This window comes from Macaca nemestrina, chromosome X (assembly GCF_043159975.1).
Source record: "Macaca nemestrina isolate mMacNem1 chromosome X, mMacNem.hap1, whole genome shotgun sequence".
Lineage (NCBI taxonomy): Eukaryota > Metazoa > Chordata > Mammalia > Primates > Cercopithecidae > Macaca > Macaca nemestrina.
The window spans coordinates 75,388,285-75,409,263 of NC_092145.1; the positions used below are offsets into that span (position 1 = coordinate 75,388,285).

Below are 20,979 nucleotides of genomic sequence, written 5' to 3' on the forward strand. Positions count from 1 at the left end.
TGATCATCTCAATAGATGTAGAAAAAAAAATGTGAGTTCAACACCCTTTCATGGTAAAATCTCTCAAAAAATTAAGTATATAAGAAATGTACTTCAACATAATAAAGGTCATATATTACCCACCTACAGCTAATACAGTCAATTTAAAAAACTGAAGGCTGTTCCTCTAAGATCATGAACAAGGCTAGGATTCTCACTTCACCACTTCTAATTGACATAATACTAGAAGTCCTAGCCAGTGTAATTAGACAACAAAAAATAAGTCTTACATATAGGAATGGAAAAAGTAAAACTGTCTATTTGCATATAATGTGATATTACATTTAGAAAACCCTAAAAAACTTCTCAAAAAAGTGTCAGAACTAATACGTCAACTCAGTAATATTATAGGACACAGAATCAGCATACAATTATCTGTTACATTTCTATATACTAACAGCTTATCAGAAAAAAATAGGGAAACAATCTTATTAAAATCTCATCTAAAATATCATCAAAAAAGATAAAATTAGACATAAATTTAATCAAGAAAATGAAAAAGGTGTACATTGAAAACTACAAAACAATTGAAAGACAACAAACTAGACAAAAATAAATTGAAATATATTTTTGTGTTATGGAATTGCTAAAATGTTCATACTACACAAAGCAATCAACAGATTAAACTCAATCCCTATCAAAATTCCAATGACCTTTTTCACAGAAATAGAATAAGTTATCCTAAAATTTATATGAAACCAGAAAAGACCCTGTAAGCAAAGCAATTTTGAGTAAGTAGAACAAAGCTAAAGACAGCAGACTTCTTGATTTCAATTATATTACATATTTATAGTAATTAAAATAGTATTGGCACTGGCATAAAACAGACATGTAGACCAAAAGAACAGAATTAAGAACCCTGAAATAAATCCTCACATATAAAGTCAGCTAATTTTCGACAAGGATGCAAAGAATGGTCACTTCAATAAATGGTGTTGGAAATACTAGTTATCAACATGAAAACAGGTAAAATTTGACTCTTATCTTCCCCCATACACACAATCGCATAATGAATTCATGACCCAACAATAAGGCATGAATCTGTAAAAGTCCTAGAAAAAAAACATAGTGGAAAAATTCCTATAAAATGATTTTGACAATAATTTTTGTATGTGACATACAAAGCAAAAGTAAGAGATATAAAAATAAACAAATGGGAATACATCAAACTAAAAAGCTTCTGCACAGCTAAGAAACAATTAACAAAATAAAAATCAACCTATGGAATGGGAGAAAACATTTGCAAAACATACATCTCATAAGGGGTTAATATCCAAAATATCCGAGAAACTCATACCATGGAACAGGTAAAATACACCCAATTTTTAATAATGGGCAAAGGACCTAAGTAGACATTCTTCAAAAAAAAACATACAAATGCTCCAAGTAGATGAATAGTTGATCAATATCACAAATAACCCAGGAAATACAAATCAAAACCACAATACGATATTACCTTACATCTGTTTGAATGGCTATTATTAAAATGCCAAAAGATAAATTATTCTGCAAGTGTGGAGTAAAGAGAACACTTGTACACTCTTGGTGAAAATGTAAATATATACATCAATTATCAAAAACAGTATGCAGGTTTCTCAACAAATTAGAAACAGAAATACCATATGATCTAGCGATCCCACTTATGGGTGTATATATCCAAAATAATTGAAACCACAATTTCAAAGAAATATGTGCACTCCTATGTTCACTGCAGCATTGTTTACAATAGCCAAGATATGAGAAACATGTAAATGCCCATCAATGGATGAATAAATAAGAAATTGTGATATTATATATATATATATGAATAATATTCAACCTTAAGAAAGAAGCAAATTCTGCCATTTGTTACAAAATGAATGGACCTAGAGGGCATTATGCTAAGTAAAATAAACTAGACACAGAACAAAAACTGTATTATTTTACTTATTTGTGGTATGTAAATTAGTCGAACTCATATACAGGGAATAGAATGGTGGTTACTAAAGACTGAGGTAAGGCAGAAATGGAAAGGTGATAGTTTGAGGGTCAAAATTTCAGTTATGCATGATAAATTGGTTCTGGAGATCTACTATATAGCATAGAGACCATATCTGAAAATACTCTATTGTATACTTAAAATTGCTAAAAGAAATAGATCTTATATTAAATGTTCTTAACATTAAAAAACAAGATAAAAGATATTAATAACAAATGGGACAGGTGAAAACTTTGATAAGTGATGTATATGTTTAGAGTGTTGATGGTGATGATCGTTACACAAGTATATACGTAGCTCCAATTTATCAATATGTATATATTAAATGTGTAAAGATTTTAATATGTCAATCATACCTTAATAAGGTGGTTTAAAAAAATGAAAGTGGGAATGACTTTATTAATTTCAAACATAAGAGCAAGGGACATTATCAGTGAGCAGAAAAAATGAAATAATAAAAATTAAAACAGAAATCAATGCATTTGGACACAGGAAATCAAGAGAAAATAAACAGACAAAAAGGTGGTTCTTTGAAAAGATTAACACAAATGAAAAACCTCTAGCCAGGCTAATTAAGAAAGAAAAAGAGAGTGCTAATGCAGGGCCTAGACTTCTAGTGCCTCTGAGGCAGAACCAAAGTAGCATGCACCCAGGGAAATTCCTGTTCCTGTCTGCCTGTCTGCCTGTGACCTGTGTACCTGTTACAAAACTCTAGGGCCAGCTGATTTTTTTGCTTGCAGGATGGTTTTGAACAGAAATAATACTAGTTTACTGTAGGAGTCCTAGTTTTTATTTTTCTGTCCCATGAATTCTGTGAAATGATTTATTCCTTTCAGGCCAGGAATCTCATAGGCATATATGCCTCTAGGTTAGGATTATCCTAACTCACTAAAGATGTCAGGCTATTGGGGCTGAGAGGAGTTTGGGCTGTTAAAAAAAAAAAAAAGTGTTTTTCTCTCAAACTGGTGACCAACAAATAGCTAAGACAATTTTGGTGCTTTACCTATCTCTGCAAAGAATGGATGATTTGACATACCATTAATTACAACCTCCAATCATATCAAGCAAAACTACCTTAAAAGAAAAACTAATGGACACTCTCAAAAAAAATTTAAATAACAGAAGATCAAAAAGACTTTAGAATTTGGGAAATAAAGGAAAACAGAAGATGCTAATTACTGATATCTAAAATGAAAAGTGGACATCACTATAAAGCCGATGGAGATTAAAATGATACTAAACTATTTTTTTCAACTTTTATTTTAGGTTCAAGGGGTACATGTGCAAATTAGTTGCAAGAGTATGTTGCATGACCCTGAGGTTTAGGGTATTAATGATCCCATCACCCAGATAGTGAGCATAGTACCCAATAGGTAGTTTTTTAAAATTCTCAGGCATTCCATTCCCTCTGTCATCTAGTAGTCCCCAGTGTCTATTGTTCCCAACTGTTTAGCTATGTGTACTCAGTGTTTGGCTCCCACTTTTATATGAGAGCATGTAGAATTCAGTTTTCTTCTCCTGCATTAACTTGGATAATGACTTCCAGCTACATCTGTGTTTCTGCAAAAAACATGATTTCATTCTGTTTTATGGCTGTGTAGTATTCCATGGTGATACATACTACAGTTTCCAGTTTCTTTCTTTCTTTCTTTCTTTTTTTTCTTTTTTTTTTTTTTTTAAGATGGGCTAAGGTTTACTTACTTACATAACATTTAAAAATAATTCATTGGATGGCTGGCAAGATGGCCAAAATAGGAACAGCTCCAGTCTCCAGCTCCAAGCAAGACCAATGCAGAAGGTGGCTGATTTCTGCATTTTCATCTGAGGTACCTGGCTCATCTAATTGGGACTGCTTAGGCAGTGAGTGCAGCTCATGGAGGGCAAGCAGAAGCAGGGTGGGGTGCTGCCTCACCTGGGAAGCACAAGGGGTTGGGGAACTCCCTTCCCCAGCCAAGGGAAACCATGAGGGACTGTGCCATGAGGAAGGGTGCATTCCAGCGCACATACTGCACTTTTCCCATGGTCTTTACAACCCCCAGACCAGGAGATTCCCTCCGGTGCCTACTCCTCCAGGGCCCTGAGTTGCAAGCACAAAACTAAGCAGCCATTTGGGCAGACACCAAGCAAGCTGTAGGAGTTTTTATTTATTTATTATTATTTTTTTCATACTCCAGTGACACCTGGAATGCCAGAAAGGAAGAACCATTCACTCCCCTGGAAAGGGGGCTAAAGCCAGGGAGCCAAGTGGTCTAGCTCAGTGGATCCCACCCCAATAGAGCCCAGCAAGCTAAAATCCACTGGCTGGAAATTCTCACTGCCAGCACGGAAGCCTGAAGTAAACCTAGGATGCTCAAGCTTGGTGGGGGGAGGAGCCTCCACCATTACTGAGGCTTGAATAGGTGGTTTTCCCGTCACAGTGTAAACAAAGCCTCTGGGACGTCTGAATGGGGTGGAGCCCGCCACAGTTCAGCAAAGCCACTGTAGCCAGACTGCCTCTCTATGTTCCTTCTCTGTGGGCAGGGCATCTCTGAAAGAAAGGCAGCATTCCCAGTCAGAGGCTTATAGATAAAATTCTCATTTCACTGGGACAGAGCACCTGAGGGAAAAGGGCAGCTGTGGGCGCAACTTCAGCAGATTTAAACATTCCTGCCTCCTGGCTCTGATGAGAGCAGTGGATCTCCCAGCAGAGTGCTTGAGCTCTGCTAAGGGACAGACTGCCTCCTCAAGTGGGTACAAGACCCCTTTGCCTCCTGACTGGGAGACACCTTCCAGTATGAATCGACAGACACCTAATACAGGAAAACTCCGACAAGCATCTGGCAGGTGCCTCTCTGGGACGAAGCTTCCAGAGGAAGGAACAGGCAGCAAACATTGCTGTTCTGTAGCCTCTGCTGGTGATTCCCAGGCAAAAAGGTTCTGGAGTAGACCTCCAACAAACTGCAGCAAACCTGCAGCATAGGGGCTGTTAGAAGGAAAACTAACAAGCAGAAAGGAATAGCATCAACATCAACAAAAAGGATGTCCACACGAAAACCTCATCTGAAGGTCACCAACATCAAGGACCAAAGATAGATAAATCCATGAAGATGAGGGAAAACCAGTGCAAAAAGTCTGAAATTTCCCAAAACCAGAATGCCTGTTCTCCTCCAAAGGATCACAACTACTCATCAGCTAAGTAAAAGAACTGGATGGAGAATGAGTTTAATGAATTGACAGATGCAGGCTTCAGAAGGTGGTAAAAACAAACTCCTTCAAGTTAAAGGAGCATATTCTAACCCAATGCAAGGAAAGTAAGAACCTTGAAAAAGGTTAGAATAATTGCTAACTACAATAACCAGTTTAGAGAAGAACATAAATGACCTGATGGAGCTGAAAAACACAGCATGAGAACGTTGTGAAACATACACATGTATCAATAGCTGAATCAATCAAGCAGAAGAAAAGATATAAGAGGTTGAAGATCAACCTAATGAAATAAAGTGTGAAGAAAAGTTTAGAGAAAAAAGAATGAAAAGGAATGAAGCCTCTGAGAAATATGGGACTATGTGACAAGACCAAGCCTACTTTTCACTGGTATACCTGAAGGTGACAAGGAGAAGGAAACCAAGTTGGAAAACACTCTTCAGGATATTATCCAGGAGAATTTCCCCAACCTAGTAAGGCAGGCCAACATTCAAATTCAGGAAATACAGAGAACACCACAAAGATACTCCTCGAGAAGAGCAACCCCAAGACACATAATCATCAGATTCACCAAGGTTAAAATGAAGGAAAAAATGTTAAGGGCAGCCAGAGAGAAAGGTCTGGTTACCCACAAAGGGAAGCCAATCAGACTAACAGTGGATTGCTCTACTGAAACCCTACAAGCCAGAAGAGAGTGGGAACCAATATTCAACATTCTTAAAGAAAAGATTTTTCAACCCAGAATTTCATATCCTGCCAAACTAAGCTTCATAAGTGAAGAAGAAATAAAATCCTTTACAGACAAGCAAATGCTGAGAGATTTTGTCACCACCAAGACTGCCTTACAGGAGCTCCTGAAGGAAGCACTAAACATGGAAAGGAACAACCGGTACCAGTCACTGAAAAAACATGCCAAATTGTAAAGACCACGACAATATGAAGAAACTGCATCAATTAACGGGCAGAAAACCAGCTAGCATCATAATGACAAGATCAGACTCACACATAACAATATCATCCTTAAATGCAAATGGGCTAAATGCCACAATTAAAAGACACCAACTGGCAAATTGGATAAAGAGTCAAGACCCATCAGTGTGCTGTATTCAGGAGACCCATCTCAAGTGCAAAGACACACATAGGCTCAAAATAAAGCAATACAGGAATATTTACCAAGCAAATGGACAGAAAAAAAAAGCATAGGTCTCTGATAAAACAGACTTTAAACCAACAAAGATCAAAAAAGATGAAGCAGGGCATTACATAATGGTAAAGGGATCAATGCAGCAAGAAGAGCTAACTATCCTAAATATACATGCACCCAATACAGGAGCATCCAGATTCATAAAGCAAGTTCTCAGAGACTCACAAAGAGACTTAGACACCCATACAGTAGTAGTGGGAGATTTTAACACCACACTGTCAATATTAGACAGATCAGTGCAACAGAAAATTAACAAGGATATTGAGGACTTGAACTCAGCTCTGGACCAAGGAGACCTAATAGACATCTATAGAACTCTCCACCCCAAATCAACAGAATATACATTCTTCTCTGCACCACATTGCATTTATTCTAAAATTGACCACATAATTGGAAGTAAAACACTCCTCAGCAAATGCAAAAGAATGGAAATCATAACAAACAGTCTCTCAGATCACAGCGCAATCAAATTAGAACTCAGGATTAAGAAACTCACTCAAAACCACAGAACTACAAGGAAACTGAACAACCTGCTCCTGAAAGAACACTGGGTAAATAACGAAATTAAGGTGGAAATAAATAAGTTATTTGAAACCAATGAAAACAAGGACACAATGCACCAGAATCTCTGGCACACAGCTAAAGTAGTGTTTTGAGGGAAATTTATAGCACTGAATTCCCACAGGAGAAAGCAGGAAAGATGTAAACTTGACACTCTAACATCACAATTAAAAGAAGTAGAGAAGTGAGACAAACAAATTCAAAAGCTAGCAGAAGACAAGAAATAACAAATATCAGAGCAAAACTGAAGATGATAGAGTCATGAAAACCCCTTCAAAAAATCCCAGAATCCAGGAGCTAGCTTTTTGAAAAGATTAACAAAATAGATAGAACACTAGCCAGAATAATAAAGAAGAAAATAAAGAAGATTAGAATAGACACAATAAAAAATGGCAAAGGGGATATCACCACTCATCTCACAGAAATACAAACTACCATCAGAGAATACTATAACCACTTCTATGCAAATAAACTAGAAAATCTAGAAAAAATGGATAAATTCCAGACACATACATCCCTCAAGACTAAGTCAGGAAGAAGTCATATCCCTGAATAGACCAATGACAAGTTCCGAAATTGAGGCAGTAATTAATAGCTTACCAACCAAAAAAGGCCCAGGACCAGATGGCTTCACAGCCAACTCCTACCCAAGGTACAAAGAGGAACTAGTACCATTACTTCTGACACTATTCTAACCAAAAGAAAAAGAAGAGTTTCTCCCTAACTCATTTTTTGAGAGCAGCATCATCCTGATACCAAAACCTGGAAGAGACACAACAAAAAAGAAAATTTCAGGCCAATATCCCTGATGAAGATTAACACAAAAATCGTCAATAAAATACCAGGAAACCTAACACAGGAGGAGGTCTAAAAGCTTGTCCGCCACAATCAAGACATCTTCAATGCTGGGATGCAAGGCTGGTTCAACATACGCAAATCAATAAACATAATCCATCACATAAACTGAACCAATGACAAAGATCACGGTTATCTCAATAGATGCAGAAAAGGCCTTTGATAAAAGTCAACACAATTTTATGCTAAAAACTCTCAATTAACTAGGTATTGATGGAACATATCTCAAAATAATAAGAAGTATTTATAACAAACCTACAGCCAATATCATGTTGAATGGGCAAAAGCTGGAAGCATTCCCTTTGAAAACCAGCACAAGACAAAGATGCCCTCTCTCGCCACTCCTATTCACCATAGTATTGGAAGTTCTGGTCAGAGCAATCGGGCAAGTGAAAGAAATCAAGGGTATTCAGATAGGAAGAGAGGAAGCCAAATTGTCTCTGTTTGCAGATGACATGGTTGTATATTTAGAAAACCTATTGTCTCAACCCCAAATCTCCTTAAACTGATAAGCAACTTCAGCAAAGTCTCAGGATACAAAATCAATGTGTGAAACTCACATGCATTCTTATACACCAATAATAGCCAAACAGAGAGCCAAATCATGAGTGAACTCCCATTCACAATTGCTACAAAGAGAATAAAATACCTAGGAATCCAACTTACAAGGGATGTGAAGGACCTCTTCAAGGAGAACTACAAACCACTCCTCAAGAAAATAAAACAGGATGTAAACAAATGGAAAAATATTCCATGCTCATGAATAGAAAGAATCAATATCTTGAAAATGGCCATACTTCCCAAAGTAATTCATAAATTCAAGGGTATCCCCATCAAGCTACCAATGACTTTCTTCACAGAATTAGAGAAAAACTAATTTAAAGTTCATATGGAACCAAAAAAGAGCCCGTATAGCCAAGAGAATCTTAAGCAAAAAGAACAAAGCTGGAGGCATCACACCACCTGACTTCAAACTATACTACAAGGCTACAGTAATTAAAACAGCATGGTACTGGTACCAAAAAAGATATATAGATCAATGGAACAGAGCACAGGCCTCAGAAAGAACACCACACATCTACAACCATCTGATCTTTGACAAATCTGACACAAACAAGCAAAGGGGAAAGGATTCCCTATTTAATAATTGGTATTGGGGAAACTGGCTAGCCATATGAAAAAAAACTGAAACTAGATGCCTTCTTTAACATTATACAAAAATTAACTCAAGATGGATTAAAGACTTAAATGTAAGATCTGAAACTATAAAAAAAAAACTAGAAGAAAACCTGGGTAATACCACTCAGGGCATAGACATGGGCAAAGACTTCATGACTAAAACACCAAAAGCAATGGCAACAAAAGCCAAAACTGACAGACGGGATCTAATTAAACTAAAGAGTTTCTGCACAGTAAAGGAATCTATCATCAGAGTGAGCAGGCAACCTACAGAATAGAAGAAAATTGTTGCAACCTATCCATCTGACAAATGGCTAATATTCAGAATCTACAAAGGATTTAAACAGATTTACAAAAAAAGAAAAACATCAAAAAGTGGGTGAAGGATATGAACACACACTTCTCAAAAGAAGACATTCATGCAGCCATCAAGCATATGACAACAAGCTCATTATCACTGCTCATTAGAGAAATGAAAATCAAAACTACAATGAGCTACGATCTCACGCCAGTTAGAATGGAGATCATTAAAAAGTCAGGAAACGACAGATGCTGGAGAGGATGTGGAGAAATAGGAACATTATTACACTGTTGGTGGGAGTGTAAATTAGTTCAACCATTGTGGAAGACAGTGTGGCGATTCCTCAAGGATCTAGAACTAGAAATACCATTTGACCCAGCAATCCCATTACAGGGTGTTATAAATCATTCTACTATAAAGACACATGCACACAAATGTTTATTGCAGCACTGTTCACAATAGCAAAGACTTGGAACCAACCCAAATGCCTATCAATGATAGACTGGATAAAGAAAATGTGGCACATATACACGAGTCAGTACTGTGCAGCCATAAAAATGGATGAGTTCATGTATTTGCAGGGACATAGATTAAGCTTGAAACCATCATTATCAGCAAACTAACACAGGAACAGAAAATCACACACCACATGTTCTCACTCATAAGTGGGAGTTGAACAGTGAGAACACATGGACGCAGGGAGGGGAACCTCACATACCAGGGTATGTTGGATGGTGGGGGGCTAGGGGAGGGATAGCATTAGGAGAAATACCTGATGTAGATGATGGGTCAATGGGTGAAGCAAGTCACCATGGCACATGTATACCTATATAATAAACCTGCACATTCTGCACATGTATCCCAGAACTATAAGTATAATAAAATATAACAATAATAATTCATTTACTTCAGAAACATGGCAGACGATTGAGAGTACTATTGAAACACTTAAAATTCAGAGAATGTCAGGAAAGCAAAGATGAAGATCACAAATCCATTTCTGAGTTGGAGTAAAAGATCTTAGCCAGGCCCCCATCCTAGGCTAGTCTCCTCCATTAAGCAGGGACAACCAAAAGATAAGAAAGCCTTGGCCTCATCCCTGTCATGAGACAGCCTGAACTGCTCAAAAATAAGAAACAACTGGATGATACTGAGGACTGATTCCTGATGAGTCATTAGGAATGTCAGTAGGTTCTCTTTTCAGTAGGTGGCTTAGCACCCTTCTGGAGAACGGAGTAGGAGTCTGGGGCTGGAGGCTGAAGACCAACATCCATCAAAGTTTACCTTCTTTTCAGTAATGCTCTTTTTCTTATTTCAACAGCAAGAAACCTGAAATCCAGGGAAGTCATTTAAGAAACCCCTCTGACTGCAACCTGAAAACGTCTCCCAAGCGAGACTGGGGGTGGAGATGATGACTTCAAATTCAGTGGGCCTCTTGTTCGATAGGGGAGAAGCCAGAGAAGAATCTGGTGTTGCCGGCCAGTTTGTTTCTCTTTCTTCTCTGGAGCCTTGTTTTCTTGGTATTCTGTTGCTACATGTTTCAACTCTGGGAGGTCAAAAGGGGGTAGGGGAACTGGAGCAGTCTTCTTTGACAGCACCTGCTCCACGTCACACATCTCTTTCCGGATCCTGCTATTGGGGGTGGCACACACAGGGTTAAAGAAGCTCAGTCCTGGGATCCCCTCAGTAGGATACTCCAGTTTGAAGGAGCCTTCAGAATCCTGGGCCCATTCAGTGGTGTACAAGCTATCCTTGCCTTGCTGGCGGTCCTGACACTTTGTGGGGTCACAGCTACAGTCCACACCACAGTCTGAGTTTTGCTTCCTCCACCCACACCAACCCTTGCAGGAACACCCTTGGATTTTCTTCCTGGACACCTTAACTAATTTTTTTGGCTTCCATTACTCATCATTCCCCTCATCACCATCACCATCACCATCCTCATGCTCATTCACAGAATGCTTTGAACAGTATTTTAGATCCTCGATGACCATTCTTTGCTCCAGGAAGTTTAACACGAGGTTTAGGCTTAGGTGGGACATATTCAAAAGAAGAGTCTGGAGATAGAAGAGTATCCTTAGGAAGATATTTCTGTCTACTGGCTACCTGGAGAAGGGTCAGGGGTCAGTTTTTGCTTCATGATTTCATTCTCTTAAAAACTGCTGATTTTGCTCACACACTACTTGCTTCTTCTCAAGTTCTTCATCCTGACACTTCAGTGTGCTCAGTAGCTGCTGTTCCTTCTCACTGACTGATTCCTCTAACTGCTTCTCTGCAATTTGGCTCTGCTGCAGCTGGCCGAGAAGGTACAACCCCTTCTCTTGGTGCTGTTTCTCCATTCTGACCAGCTCAGCTTATAACTGTCTCTAACTCAGAAAAATGATTTTATTCCTCAAACAGCATCTTCTGCACGTCAGCACAGCTGACCTTGCTTTGTTTCAGGCTGCTTTCAAGTTTGTTGACCTGTATTTTGGAGGAGACCAGCTCTCAAATCAAATATTTCAGGGCACAGTTGGCTTCCAGAATGGTGTCAATATTCTCCCAGCATTGTTTTGGCCTGTCTTCACTTTCTGTATCCAGCAGCTTCTGCTGTAGTTCAGCTATCTGAGAGCACTCCTGAGTTCCATTTCAGTCTCTAGGCTTTCAATCGGCTTTGTAATAGAATTTTCTGACTCCGAAACTTGACCACGCACTTCAGTAAGGGAGAATGTATGTCTCTGGAGTTTAGGAGGTGGATTCTCCCCAGATTCCTTTTTTTTTTCTTTGAGTTGAGCCACATCCTGAACCAGGATCTTTCTATCTTCAAGGAGCCCATCAGATGGCGTTTGGCTTCCTGAGTAGTGACTATAACCTCAATTTTGTTTCCAAGCCAATTCTTCACTCCAGTTGCAGTGCCTTCCACTCCATGGCTCTGAGTCTCTTTCTGCTTATCTGCGACTTCCCATTGTTTCTGGAGAGCATCCCTGAGACACTTGCTGGCAGCTGCTGCCTCCTCTGTTTTACATCTTAGCTCATTGGATTGTTTCTTGAAGTTTCTTTCAAATTTGAGAAGTTCATATTGCCTCTTACTGACTCATTCTTTTAACTGTATTACTTATTTGTCTTTTTTCTGCTTCTGCTGTCTAAACTTCTCAGCATCCTCTTTCATTTGACACATTAACTGTACCCACTAGTTTTTCATCATCCGTATCTCCTGGTTCAGACTGGAGACAGTATGCTCTGTGGATTCTTTTAGTTTCAGAAGTTTTGACTGCTCAGTTGGTGTCTTCCTCAGATCAGCTATTTGATCCTCCAGCTCCTGGAGATATTTTCAGTGGCCACACTCAACTTGGCTTGGTTGACATCCTTCTTTGCTGTCTGAAGTTCAAGAACAAATTCTTCCTTTTCCTTTTGCAGATAGATGACTTCCAGTTCTAGTTTTTTTTATATTATGCTGGTATTGGAACTGAATGGGCTGTAGCTGGCAAATGTTCTGAGTCATCTTCCTAGCTAGGGCCTCTTTCAGTGCAGTGACTTTATTCAACTCAACCAACTCCTTCGACATCTGAGCTTGACAGAAAGCATGCTGAGTGGTAAAAGCATCAGAATACCAGCTCCTCTCTGAACTGGTTTCCACTTGAGCTTCTTGTTCCACCACAGTATTAATGGCTGCAGCCATGCAAGCAGGACTTTCATCCGATAACTTGGTAATCAATTGCTGCAGGTTACAAATTATTTCTACATTTTATTTCAATTCCTGTCTTCCAAAGCCTCTACTAGCTTTTGAAGATCCAGTTTTCAGGCTGCATGCTGCCTTAGCTCTTCTAGCTTGGCGTTATTTTTTTTATTTTTTATTTTTTGAGACATTGTCTCACTCTGTCACCCAGGCTGGAATGCAGTGATGCAATCTTGGTTCACCGCAAGTTCCAACTCTTGGGTTCACACCATTCTTCTGTCTCAGCCCCCCGAGTAGCTGGGACTACAGGTGCCCACCACCATGCCCAGCTAAATTTTTGTATTTGTAGTAGAGATGGGTTTTCACCATGTTAGGCAGGATGGTCCTGACCTTGTGATCCACCTGCCTCGGCCTCCCAAAGTGCTGGGATTACAGGCATGAGCCACCGTGCCTGGTTGGTGTTCATTTTTTCATTCACTTGCTCTGTCAAAATGATCCTCTCCAACATCTGGGCTGTCTGACCAGCTGCCTCACTCAGACCACGACTTAATCTTTTATTCTCCATCAGGGATTGTAGATTATCTGATGGTTACACATTTATAGATCCAGGCAGGGTATGTCCATGGGCTTGTAGCAACAAGACTTGTAGCTGTTGTAGCTGTTTTACCCATTGCTTTAGATGATTAAGTTCAGTTGTCTGGGGATCAAAATTAGCAACAGGTTGGTTCCTGGTTTTTCTTACTCTGTCATCATAGCGAAGGGTATTTAGTTTCTTCTGGATTGGAGCCAGCAGGACTCACACAGGCTATTATAAGAGTATGGTTATTACCACTTAGAGAATCTGGAAGCAGTGGAGTGAACTTGGAATCTCTGCAGGACACAAAGTCACCCTTTTTGTCATCTCCAAGAGCACTGATTACATTTCCCAAGCATAGAAGGCCTCGATTAATATTAATACCCTTTTTTAGACAAACCCCTTCAGCCTTGGTTTTCTTCTGTCTTTCTGATTCAGCAAGGTCTACAAGATGCAGCTTGGAGTGAAAGCTGCTATTCTTGTCACTTTTCTTTCTCTGCTCTATGGAGATTGTAAAGATGGCATGAAATTGGGATGACTGGGAGTTCATAGCTGTGGAGGCCACAGAGTTGTTGCCCTGCTCCAAACAGGAAACAGTATCCAAGGCAACTAAAACAGTCTGCTCAGTGAGTCCTACAATCTTTATGCCTTCCTTAGGATCATCCCATATATTTGTTTGAGCTTTCTTACAAGATGGGCATAGAAGATCCAAAATTTCTTCATTGTAAATCTCTAAGTAAGACACATTCAGAATAAATTCCAAATCACTCTTTTTATCAATTTCTTTGAAGAGCAGTTGTATTACCCTAGGAATAACCCCAACTGTTGGTTCATTCTCTTGCTCTGCAGTGTATGCACCTCCCATTGAATAGGTTTTTTTCCAGAGCAAGTCTGCCCATAGGCCAGGACCATTGCATTATATCATTTAAATATGCCTTTTATGAGTGGTGCTACTGCTGTATTGAAGACTTCTTCCTGTTCATTACAGGGGTCAAACACAAAATCATAGTTGAAGGATTTATCAATACCAACCACCACCTGAGGCTCCCTGGGCATGAATGAAAGGTATATCTGGCAGCCCTCGCTAATCTCTTTGGGGACCGGAGGACAACAATGCAGTGCCACTCTTACAGGAATTCCCTTCACCTCTTCCTTCATGATCCTATCTCAGCACTGCCTCAAACTAAACATCCTTTCCTGGTTCTCCCCAGTTCTCCCCTTACTACAGTTTCCTTATTCAGTCCACTGTTGATGGGGATCTAGGTTGATTTCATGTATTTGCTATTGTGAATAGTGCTGCAATAAACACATGAGTGCATGTGTTTCTTTGGTAGAAAAATATATATAATAAAGGTGGCCAAGAGCAGTAGCTCATGCCTGTAATCCCAGTACATTGGGAGGCTGAGGTGGGAGGATCCCTTGAACTCAGTTGTTCAAGACCAATCTGGCCCACATTGTGAAACTCTGTCTTTACTAAAAACACAAGAAAATTTAGCCAGGTTTGGTAGCACACACCTGTAATCCCAGCGATTCTGGTTGCTGAGGCAAAAGAATCCTTTGGACCTGGGAACAAGGCATTGCAGTGAGCTGAGATTGCACCACTACACTCCAGCCTGGGCGATGAAGTGAGGCTCTGTGAAAAAAGAAGAAAGAATGAACAGGCAACCTACAGAATGGGAGAAAATTTTTGCAGTCTACTCATCTGACAAAGGGCTAATATCCAGAACCTACAAAGAACTCAAACAAATTTACAAGAAAAAAACAAACAACCCCATCAAAAAGTGGGCAAAGGATATGAACAGACATTTCTCAAAAGAAAACATTCATACAGCCAACAGACACATGAAAAAATGCTCATCATCACCAGCCATCAGAGAAATGCAAATCAAAACCACAATGAGATACCATCTCACACCAGTTAGAATGGCAATCATTCAAAAGTCAGGAAACAACAGGTGCTGGAGAGGATGTGGAGAAATAGGAACACTTCTAGACTGTTGGTGGGATTGTAAACTAGTTCAACCATTATGGAAAACAGTATGGCGATTCCTCAAGGATCTAGAACTAGATGTACCATATGACCCAGCCATCCCATTACTGTGTATATACCCAAAGGATTAGAAATCATGCTGCTACAAAGACACATGCCCACGTATGTTTATTGCAGCACTATTCACAATAGCAAAGACTTGGAATCAACCCAAATGTCCATCAGTGACAGACTGGATTAAGAAAATGTGGCACATATACACCATGTAATACTATGCAGCCATAAAAAGGATGAGTTTGTGTCCTTTGTAGGGACATGGATGCAGCTGGAAACCATCATTCTTAGCAAACTATCACAAGAACAGAAAACCAAACACCGCATGTTCTCACTCATAGGTGGGAACTGAACAATGAGATCACTTGGACTCGGGAAGGGGAACATCACACACTGGGGCCTATCATGGGGAGGGGGGAGTGGGGAGGGATTGCATTGGGAGTTATACCTGATGTAAATGACGAGTTGATGGGTGCTGACGAGTTGATGGGTGCAGCACACCAACATGCCACAAGTATACATATGTAACAAACCTGCACATTATGCACATGTACCCTAGAACTTAAAGTATAATAAAAATAAAAAATAAAAAATAAAAAAAGAAAAATGCAAAAAAAAAAAGAAAATTACTGTACATCCATTACAACCTTGCTAATGTAAATTCTTCATTTTTACTATGAGTCAATTAATGGCTCATCATTTAAAAAGAATAACATCTGTTTGTTTCTGATTATTTTTGGACTTTGAAATTATTCAGTTTTTATTGTACAAAATCAGGAAATATAGAACTAAAACATCAATAAATTAATCATTCTAAGATAATTTAAAAAAAGAAAGAAAGAAAGAGGAAAAGAGAGAACAATTTATTTTTGAAAGGAATATCTTAAACAGCTCTATGCACACAAAGTCGATAATCTTCATGAAATGGACAAGTTCTTGAAAGACACAGTCTGCTATGTCTCACACCCCCCCAAAAAAAATACATAATCTGAATAGGCTTATATATATTAAAGGAATTGAGTAAGTAATTAATGATATTAATATTTAACAATAATAGATACAATATAACTTTTAGAGAGAAGAAATGTGATTTAACCGGAAATTAAAAAAATGAAAAAAGTTTAATAAAAAGATTATTTAGAAACATGAAAGCAGGGTGATATATTTTATACATATAACGCATTTTGTTTTTTCCAATAATCAACCAATGGAAATTTGTGGTGCTTCCACTTGTGGGATACTATGTGTAATGCTGCCATAAAAATTTTTGTACAAGTTTTGTTGTGGATATATGTTTTTATTTCCCTTAGGTAGATACTAGGAGTGGAATTGTTGGGTCATATAGTAGCTTTATGTTTAACTTTTCCAGGAACTGTTAGCCTGTTTCTGAAAAGGCTGCACCTTCCAGTTCATTTTTCAACTCCAGCATAACTCTGATAGTCAAAACTGAAAAAATATAGTGAAGTTTCTTAAGACTTGATTCTGGGTCTTCCCCCGTCTCTGCATTGGAACAGTCTTACAAATTCTGAATTTGAGTAACTCGAGGTAATCTTGCACTTTCTGCTAAAAAAATAAAAGAATAAAAACTAAATAAAATAAATAAATAAATAAATAAAAATAAAAAACAGACTCACTACTTTCTTATTTGGTTCAGTGGTGACTTATTCAACAAGAGAAACACGACTTGACCAATAAAATTGAATAAATGATTGGAATGAAAAATATACAGAAGAAAAATCAGACAAATAAATAATCCAATAATTGATGAGATACAAATTACAATAGAAAGTTTTTCACCTGTCAATTGATAAACAGCAGGATAAGATGCCAGCAAAGATATAGTAATAATAGTTATTATGGTTTTTTTTTTTTTTTTTTTTTTTTTTGAGACGGAGTCTCGCTCCGTTGTTCAGGCTGGAGTGCAGTGGCATGATCTCGGCTCACTGCAACCTCTGCCTCCCGGCTTCACGCCATTCTCCCACCTCAGCCTCCCGAGTAGCTGGGACTACAGACGCCTGCCACCGCGCCTGGATAATTTTTTGTATTTTTAGTAGAGACGGGGTTTCACCGTGTTATCCAGGATGATCTCGGTCTCCTGACCTCCTGATCTGCCCACCTCTGCCTCCCAAAATGCTGGGATTACAGGCATGAGCCACCGCGCCGGGCCTTTGTTTTGAGTGCTTAATATAGGCCATGTGCTTTACAGGCATTATTTCATTTAACTTTTCTATTATCATATTAGGCAGATGCTTTTATTAATTCCATTCTGTAGTACAGAAAAATGTGCCAAAGTCATGCAGCTAGTAACTCGTGGTACTGGGATTTGGGTCCAGATAATCTGACACATTCCCCTGGGTCTCTATAATTTCCTCCCTTTAAAAATGAGTGTTTCATGTTCCATTCATGTATATCTTTCCTTCCTGTCTGCACACATAGATGACAGGTGGTCTAACAAAATAATACAGAAAAGCAACAATATGATAGGAAATAAATAAGATCAATAGAAGAGGTGGATTGTCTTCTACATGCTTTTATTCAGAGAACATAGAAGAACTAAATCTTATCTAAAAGAAGACTATGAAGAGCCTTCTTGCCCTGCAGAATTCTAGGTCTTCACATTGCAAGGGAATGTCAAAATACAGCCAGGACCCTGTGGTGGAGAAAACAATGGAGTGGAAAATAGAGACAAATTAAACTATTGGAAACATATGGGAATCTGTGTCACCATTAGAGGCTTTTTAAAATAGCCTTTAAAAAAATGCAACCAACTGGAGAAAATGAAATTCTATTTTGTACTACCCAGAGTATTTATTCTAAATTCATTAGTATAGAAGATTTCAAATATATACAAACATAGAAAGATATGATTAGCAATTTATGTGTATAGCCACCGCCCAATTTTTATCAATGCATGGCCAGTGTTGATTCATCTATTGGCCTTCCTTATTATTTATCCTATCTGCAAATACTTAAATATATACCTTGAAATAACATGTATTATTTTCGAAAATATAGGATTATTATACACCTAAAATTGTATTTTTAATTTATTTTTTATTTTTGTAGGGACCAGGTAAGTGAATACTTATGTGGTAGATGAGATATTTTGACACAGGCATACAATGTGTAATAATCAAATCAGGATAAATGAGGTATTAATCACCTCAACCATTTATTCTTTATGTTATAAACAATCCAATATACTCTTTTAGTTATTTTTTAAATGTACAAATAAATTATTTTTTACTATAGTCACCCTGTTATCCTGGCAAGTGCTAGGTCTTATTTATTCTTTCTAAGTTTTTGTACCAAATAATGATTTCCACATCACCCCTCATCTCCTGCTACACTTCCCAGCATCTGGTAACCACCCTTCTACTCTATCTTCATGAGTTTGACTATTTTGATTTTTAGCTCTTAAAAATAAGTGAGGGTATTACTGAGGGATCATTGCAGATGGAAGGCAGGACTAGATTGCAGTTCCAGACAGAGCAGCATGTGGAGGCTTGCATTGTGAATTTTAACTCCAGATCAACTCCAAAAACAAACAGCAATCCTGGGAGGATCCTCTGAAGTAAGCAGACTGCTCCTGCAGGACCCAGGAGAAACCCCAAATACTGTGAGTTCCACAACTGTGGAAGTGGGAAAGGGAGACCATCCTCTCCCGAACACACACCCCCATTGGAAAAGCTGAAGGTCTATTTGTAGGAGAAGTGTCTGACTTTACGTGGAGCTGAGTCAAGTTAGAGAGCCAAGTCAAGTGAAATACAGGGGTAGAGGAAGCAGCAGAAAGGTCCTGGGAGCTCGCTGGGTCTTCAAGCAGTCCATTCCTGCCTGACACCACAGGGATCCATCTGGAGGGTGGCCAGAGCAGCAGGGGTAAAACTCCACAGGGAAAAAAGATTCTCTAGCTGAACTGCGTAACAATTTGAACAGGGCGAGAAGTCTCCTGGCCAGAACTCGAAGGAGGGTATGAATCCAGCATGCGGACTTCACAGACAGGGAGAAGAACTAAAGCCCTTTTCCTTCGCAGCTGAGAGGCAGAAAAACCTCAGGCAAGTTTTTAAGCCCATCTCACCTTCTGCCTGGAAACAGATTCAGGGCTGTCGAGAGAAGCACAGTGGGTGTGAGACCAGCCCTTCGGTTTGCCTGGGAGCTGGATGTGGCCTGTTACTGCCAACTTTCCCCCACTTCCCTGTCAACCTGAATGACTTAGAAGAGGCAGTCATAATCCTCTTAGGTACACAACTCCAGTGAACTGGGAATCTCATCCCCATCCCCCACAGCAGCAATAGCAAGACCCACTCAAGGATAATCTGAGCTCAGACATGCTTAGCCTGCCCCCACCTGATGGTCCTTCTCTATCCACCCTGGTAGAGAAAGACAAAAGGCATTTAATCTTGGGAGTTCTAGGGCCCCGCCCACCACCAGTCCCTCTCCACACTACTACAACTGATGCTTTCTGGAAAACCCCACCTACTGACAGGAGGCCAACCAGCACAAAAATAGCGCATTAAACTACCAAAGTTAAAGACTGTCATGGATCCACTGCACTCTCCATCACCTCCACCAGAACAAGAGTTGGTATCCATAGCTGAGAGACCCATAGATGCTTCACATCACAGGACTCTGTGCAGACAACTCCCAGGACCAGCCCAGAGCTGGGTAGACTCGCTGGGTGGCTATACCAGAAGAGAGACAACAATCACTGAAGTTTGGCTCACAGGAAGCCACATCCACTGGAAAAGGGGGAGACTACTACATCAAGGGAACACTGTGGGACAAAAATTCTGAACAACAGCCTTTAGTCCTAGAACTTCCCTCTGACACAGCCCACCAAAATGAGAAGAAAGCAGAAAAACAACCCTGGTAATATGACAAAAAGCTCTTCAACACCCCCCAAAAATCACACTAGTTCAGCAGCAATGGATCCAAACCAAGAAGAAATCCATGATTTACCTGAAAAAGAATTTAGGAGGTTAGTTATTAAGTTAATCAAGGAAGGACAAGAGAAAGACAAATCCCAATGCAAAGAAATCCAAAAAAATTATACAAGAAATGAAGGGGGAAATGTGCAAGGAACAGATAGTTTAAAGAAAAAAACAGTCAAAAACTCAGGAAACTGCAGACATACTTTTAGAAATGGAAAATGCTCCGGAAAGTCTCAGCAATAGAATTTAACAAATAGAAGAAATAACTTCAGAGCTTGAAGACAAGGTCTTTGAATTAACCCAATCCAACAAAGACAAAGAAAAAAGAATAAGAAAATATGAACCAAGCCTCCAAGAAGTCTGGGATTATGTTAAATAACCAAACCTAAGAATAATCAGTGTACCTGAGGAGGAATACAATTCTAAAAGCTTAGAAAATATATTTGGGGGAATAATCAAGGAAAACTTACCTGGC

The 20,979-nt window shown here is 39.0% G+C and overlaps 1 pseudogene; it reads right to left on the reverse strand.

Annotated features, from left to right (window-relative positions):
• Positions 1 to 10,225: 10,225 nt before the first annotated feature.
• Positions 10,226 to 14,690, reverse strand: LOC105464401 (chromosome-associated kinesin KIF4A-like; annotated as a pseudogene).
• Between the last annotated feature and the right edge of the window lie 6,289 nt (positions 14,691 to 20,979).